The 7,008-nt window shown below is 33.6% G+C and overlaps 3 non-coding genes across 3 annotated transcripts; 1 reads left to right on the top strand and 2 right to left on the bottom strand.

Moving 5' to 3' along the window:
* Positions 1-2,274: 2,274 nt before the first annotated feature.
* TRNAF-GAA (transfer RNA phenylalanine (anticodon GAA)) lies at positions 2,275-2,347 on the bottom strand. The gene has a single exon. It is a non-coding gene; the product is annotated as a tRNA-Phe (tRNA).
* A 1,604-nt stretch (positions 2,348-3,951) lies between these two features.
* On the top strand, positions 3,952-4,024 carry TRNAT-UGU (transfer RNA threonine (anticodon UGU)). Its single transcript has one exon. It is a non-coding gene; the product is annotated as a tRNA-Thr (tRNA).
* Positions 4,025-5,287: 1,263 nt separating this feature from the next.
* On the bottom strand, positions 5,288-5,374 carry TRNAS-GGA (transfer RNA serine (anticodon GGA)). The gene has a single exon. It is a non-coding gene; the product is annotated as a tRNA-Ser (tRNA).
* Positions 5,375-7,008: the final 1,634 nt, after the last annotated feature.

Raw genomic sequence — 7,008 nt, 5'->3', positions numbered from 1 at the left:
AGCCAGAGAAACTTTCGAGTTATGAATCGGGAATAGAACCAATGGGCGATGCTTGGGTACAATTTAGAATCCGTTATTATATGTTTGCTCTAGTTTTTGTTGTTTTTGATGTTGAAACAGTTTTTCTTTATCCGTGGGCAATGAGTTTTGATGTATTAGGGGTATCCGTCTTTATAGAAGCTTTAATTTTCGTGCTTATCCTAATTGTCGGTTTAGTTTATGCATGGCGAAAAGGAGCATTGGAATGGTCTTAGTTTTTGAATATTCAGACAATTAAAAAAAACATTGAGACAGTTATGAATTCCATCGAGTTTCCCTTACTTGATCGAACAACCCAAACTTCAGTTATTTCAACTACATCAAATGATCTTTCAAATTGGTCAAGACTCTCCAGTTTATGGCCGCTTCTCTATGGTACCAGTTGTTGCTTCATTGAATTCGCTTCATTAATAGGTTCACGATTCGACTTTGATCGTTATGGACTGGTACCAAGATCTAGTCCTAGACAGGCAGACTTAATTTTAACAGCGGGTACGGTAACAATGAAAATGGCTCCTTCTTTAGTAAGATTATATGAGCAAATGCCTGAACCAAAATATGTTATTGCTATGGGAGCATGTACAATTACAGGAGGGATGTTCAGTACCGATTCTTATAGTACTGTTCGGGGAGTCGATAAGTTAATTCCTGTCGATGTGTATTTGCCGGGTTGTCCGCCTAAACCCGAGGCTGTTATAGATGCTATAACAAAACTTCGTAAGAAAATATCTCGAGAAATCTATGAAGATCGAATTAAGTCTCAAGAGGAAAATCGGTGTTTTACTACCAATCACAAATTTCATGTTGGCCCAAGTACTAATACTGGAAATTACGATCAAGGATTACTCTATCAACCATCATCTACTTCAGAGATCATCCCTCCTGAAACTTTTTTCAAATACAAAAGTGCAGTCTCTTCCTACGAATTAGTAAATTAGGCCGTATACTTTTTTTGTACAGAATAACAAAGCAAAGAACGAGTGAATCTTCATCAATTTTTCATTGTAAATGGGAAATACTTATACAAATAAAAATAAAAAAATGGGGGGGGGGAGAAGATGCAGGGTAATTTGTCTTCTTGGCTAGTCAAACATGGACTGGTTCATAGATCTTTGGGTTTCGATTACCAAGGAATAGAGACTTTACAAATAAAGCCCGAGGAATGGCATTCCATTGCAGTCATTTTATATGTATATGGTTACAATTATCTACGTTCCCAATGTGCTTATGATGTAGCACCAGGCGGACTGTTAGCTAGTGTGTATCATCTTACGAGAATCGAGTATGGTATAGATCAACCGGAAGAGGTATGCATAAAAGTATTTGCCGCAAGGATAAATCCTAAAATTCCGTCTGTTTTCTGGGTTTGGAAAAGTGCGGATTTTCCAGAAAGGGAATCTTATGATATGTTGGGAATTTCTTATGATAATCATCCACGTCTAAAGCGTATCTTAATGCCTGAAAGTTGGGTAGGATGGCCCTTACGTAAGGATTATATTGCCCCCAATTTTTATGAAATACAAGATGCTCATTAAATAATACGAAACTAATCTTCACTTCGACAACTCAAGATATTCAAATACATTTTTACGTTCTCTTATAGATATAGCATAGTAATTGAAGTCTCATTCATCTTATTATTATTGATTAAAAAAAATACAATTAGAGATTTGGTGAGATTATCCAATTTGTAAGATACTTATTTTGGATGAGCCACAAGCTAATAGGATGAACTAAATGAGTTCTGCATTATGAACTATGTATCACGCATATGACTTATAGATGTGCTTTAAAAAGTCACATAGGGTGAAATGAAGAAATATAATATGAAAAGAGAATCGGATTCTATTTGTACTGTATCTGAGATGAATCTTGGCCATTCCCGCCTTTCAACTCCCCTAGACTAGACTTTTGGGTCTTATAAGGAACTAATTGAAACTTTCAAATATGTATAAAATAGGAATTGAACGCCAGGAGACAGAGTATGAACAAATAAAAAAGAAGAGGAAACAAAAGAAAATTCTTTTCTTTTACATATCTATATACATCCTTTACATATTTCTATAAATATCCTCTTTATCTTTACTTGTCTATTTTCGACATCTATAAATAGAGTAAAAAATATATATAGTTTAGTTAAAGGGTAGATTTCCAGACATCATCATGTATCAGTATTTTTCATGATCTATATTATTAATGAATCCGTAGAATAGATACTCATACAAATTCATGATGTGCCAAGAACCAGATTTGAACTGGTGACACGAGGATTTTCAGTCCTCTGCTCTACCAACTGAGCTATCCCGGCCATTTCCGACACATTATCCTTATTTTAATAGATGACTTTGGTCTATGTCAATTGTAAATAAGAAAAAAGGTATTCCAAAGTCTTCTTTTTGAAGATATACGAAATTTCAGGGCTTGGATAAGCCTTTCGAAGTTTCAGTACAGTAGACAGTTAATCATTCAAATTTCACAGATTACTTGCGCAAGGATGTTCGTTTGTACGTCTATCATATAGAATATATACCACAAGCCTTGTGATAAGAAATCAAATTTCCGCTCAAATACGCTTGTGAAAGAGTCGAATGAATGAGAAACATAACAAAGTCTGAATTGCTAATGAACGGATAAATAATTAAAGAGGCCAACGGGCCTTTTTAGGGTTTTGGGGATAGAGGGACTTGAACCCTCACGATTTTAAAAGTCGACGGATTTTCCTCTTACTATAAATTTCATTTTTGTCGTTATTGACATGTAGAATGGGACTCTATCTTTATTCTATTCGATCTGATTAATCAATTCTTCAAAAGATCTATCAGACTATGATGGAGTAAATGATTTGATCAATGAATATTCGATTATTTTTTCAACTTGTAGATCTTGGAATCGATTCATAACAATTCGTTCATTTTTATATATAATTTTATATATATATATAAATATAAATATAAAAAATTATAGAAATATAAAAAATAGAGATTCGAGTTGTCATTAATCAATATAGTATTTCAGTACGTAATACGTTTATCTTTCATCGTTTCTGGAGTTTCGATGGAAGGATTCATTCCTTTACTAACGCAACGTCGTCAACTCCATTTGTTAGAACAGCTTCCATTGAGTCTCTGCACCTACCCTTTTTTTTCGGAAAAAAGGATTTGGCTCAGGATTGCCCATTTTTAATTCCAGGGTTTCTCTGAATTTGAAAGTTATCACTTAGTAGGTTTCCATACCAAGGCTCAATCTAATTAAGTCCGTAGCGTCTACCGATTTCGCCATATCCCCCTCTTTTAAGATTAGTATCGCATTATGATGTCCTTCCCCGTTTTCTTTCATTTGTATTATACTGGAACCACTCAAGTCATTAGAATACCGATTCCTCTATTGAAAAGTGTTTCCTCCTATTGGATTTCTTGTCTATCTTCTTTCATCTCTCTCTTCTCTATCGGAGACCCATATTTGTTCCGATCCAAAATGATTCTATCATTTCTGTATCTGCAATTCAATATATATCAATATAGATAGATATATGAACATATATATTTGCCCCTCTTTCTATTATTTTTTTTAGTAAAAAATTTAATACTTAAACGGTCGATTCCCTTGTTCGTCTTATCTTCCACCTTTCAGAATGAAAACATAGAAACGCTTCATTATCATCTCAATTGCATTAAATGCAATTAAGATTAACACATTAATTATTGATACACATCCATTTGATAAATAGATCAAAATTTTCTATCGCTATATTCTATTAATCGTTATATTAATTATTATGTTCTATAATAGAACAATTCCAATATTGAATATTTATTTGAAATGAAATTAGATTCTATATTCATATTAATTAGGAATAGCTAAGATCCCAGTAATTTAGTAAATTACTATGCATGTAACATTTCTGTTATGTGAGCCCGCTTAGCTCAGAGGTTAGAGCATCGCATTTGTAATGCGATGGTCATCGGTTCGATTCCGATAGCCGGCTTTTCTCTATTGATTTTATTTTTGACATAATTGATAAATCAAATAAATAAAGAAACGACTTCTTACCCTTTTTTCAAAGGTCACCGATCTATGATGTCGTAGGAACTTACTTACCTTTATGACTAAAGGAGGGGTTCTATTTCTGTAGAACAAATCAAGAAAGGAACTCTTACTTTTTTATATCATTTACATATACAATAGGATCCGGATATTGATCCAAGTTATCTAATTATTCTTTGTTTTGTAGTACAATACTTTACTGGATTTCACTTCATTTATAATATTTATCATTTAGTTTTCATTTAAGTTTATGAAATTTAAATAAAATAAAATGTTTATGAAATTTAAATAAAATAAAATAAGGAGTCTTTATGTCGCGTTACAGAGGGCCTCGTTTCAAAAAAATACGCCGTCTGGGGGCTTTACCGGGACTAACTAGTAAAAGGCCCAAAACCGGAAACGATCTTAAAAACCAATCGCGTTCCGGTAAAAAAATCTCAATATCGTATTCGTTTAGAAGAAAAACAAAAATTGCGTTTTCATTATGGTCTTACAGAACGACAATTACTTAAATACGTTCGTATCGCCGGAAAAGCCAAAGGATCAACGGGTCAAGTTTTACTACAATTACTTGAAATGCGTTTGGATAACATCCTTTTTCGATTGGGTATGGCTTCGACTATTCCTCAAGCCCGACAATTAGTTAATCATAGACATATTTTAGTTAATGGTTCTATAGTGGATATACCAAGTTATCGGTGCAAACCCCGAGATATTATTACAGCAAAAGATGAAAAAAAAATCGAGAACACTGATTCAAAATTATCTTGATTCATCCCCCCCTCAGGAATTGCCAAAACATTTGACTCTTCAGCCATTGCAATATAAAGGATTAGTCAATCAAATAATAGATAGTAAATGGGTCAGTTTAAAAATAAATGAATTGCTCGTTGTAGAATATTATTCTCGTCAGACTTAAACCTAACTAAAAAACAAGGGTTCGGACAATTTCGTCCTCCCCTTCGCCGAAGTCTAAGTAAAGAGACCGAAGGAAAGTAAGGTTTTGATCCGGAAATTTTTCTATCATTCATCTATCATTGATCGGTAGGGGGATTTTCATCTCTTGTGCATTCTTTCCAGTCTTTTCGTTTCCGTACCACAAAAATTCGAAATAAAGAATCCATAAAGGTCTAACCGTTGGAATAATAGTATCGATTGTTATTTGATTTGATACATTGTGGTCAGTAACATTGTTGAATTAGTACGGAAAGAGAGGGATTCGAACCCTCGGTAAACAAAAGCCTACATAGCAGTTCCAATGCTACGCCTTCAACCACTCGGCCATCTCTCCTACAGAATGATTATGGCCCAGAAACCGAGTTAATAGTGAGTCATTAATATTCAATTTTTTTTTTGATAGGCACGTACCAACCAATTCTAACTATACAAATAATTTTTTTTTAACTATGTTTAATGGATACTTTTAGCTCATGATTCTATTTAGTTTTTTAAACTATGATTCCTTTTTTCTAAAAATTCGACTTTTACAGTTTTCGATTTTTCACCAACAACTGTTTATCCCATACATATATCTAGTCACAAGTTATGAATCATAGAATGATTATTCGATTCTTTTTGCTCTTTTTTGTATCATAATTCAATCAAAAAACTTCTAGAATTACCCCAGTCAGATAAATAAAATTCTTTTTTTCTTCAACTTCGCTGAAATCAGAATAGTTCTCTTCATTCTGATCCTACTACATTTGGATGAAATTTAACCGGATTGAAATATTTCTTCTCTTTTATTGATTCCTGTGAAATCAAAAAGAAACAATTTTAATATCGAGTGGGATTTTTTAATGAATCCGTTTTTATGTTATTTCGTACTATGCAATTCCTTTGTTTGTGGGATCATTTTCTCACGAGAGGTAATTAAAAGAAATTATAGAATGGGGTTGTTACCGATGCCTAGATCTGGTGGGATAAATGGAAATTTTATCGATAAGACCTTTTCAATTGTAGCCAATATCTTATTACGAATAATTCCGACAACTTCCGGGGAAAAAGAGGCATTCACCTATTACAGAGATGGTGCGATTTGATTTTTTTTTTTTTCAATTTTCTTTACCGCTCTCCGTCTTAGTAGAAAGACACAGTATTCGGGATAGAAAGAAAACAATAATTGAAATAAATCTACGCTTCTTGGAGGTGCAATTTGAAAATCAAAAAATTCCTTCTGTCGTGTATCCCCGATTAATGTAACCTTAGATGCTAGAATTGTCGATTCTAGTATTAAGCGAAAGGTGTAACCTATGGATTAAGTCAACCCTACTCCACTAGTAAAAATATTCACTAGTAAAAATAGGTAGCAGAGGGGAAGAAGCACTACACCTAGGAATCAACAACACGAAAACTTTGTTATAAATTATACCTTTTCCTTATCGGGATCGGAACTTAGAAAAATGGTTGGGACAACAAACATCCATCTCGTTTGTATTTTGGATACCTGTATAACCATCGAAGACTGTTGAAGTGACTAATTCCTGGAAATTTAGAGGCGTTGAGGACAAAGAAATTGTTAGAGTTACCATTTTTATTTTTATCTAGTAAACCATGCTTGATGTTAAGAAAAGATCTTTTACAGGAAGGTTGGCTAGAGATTTTTTGTAAAAACGCTAGTCCCATGAGTTCATAATGAGAGTATTTCAATGTTTTTTGATTTCATGTATTATTCTCATCTCATTATGCGCATCAGATAAAGGGGGAGCCGTATGAGATGAAAATCTCACGTACGGTTCTGGAACGGAGATTCTTTCAATGGAATAACGAACGACCGTAACGGATGTCGGCTCAATCCGAAGGAAATTATGCGGAAGCTCTACAGAATTATTATGAAGCTATGCGACTAGAAATCGATCCCTATGATCGAAGTTATATACTCTATAACATAGGTCTTATCCACACAAGGAACGGAGAACATACAAA

Source organism: Cucumis melo, unplaced genomic scaffold (genome assembly GCF_025177605.1).
Source record: "Cucumis melo cultivar AY unplaced genomic scaffold, USDA_Cmelo_AY_1.0 utg001845l, whole genome shotgun sequence".
In the NCBI taxonomy this organism is placed as follows: Eukaryota; Viridiplantae; Streptophyta; class Magnoliopsida; order Cucurbitales; family Cucurbitaceae; genus Cucumis; species Cucumis melo.
The sequence above is the reverse complement of the archived record's forward strand: the minus strand, read 5'-3'. Positions and strand labels throughout refer to the sequence as shown.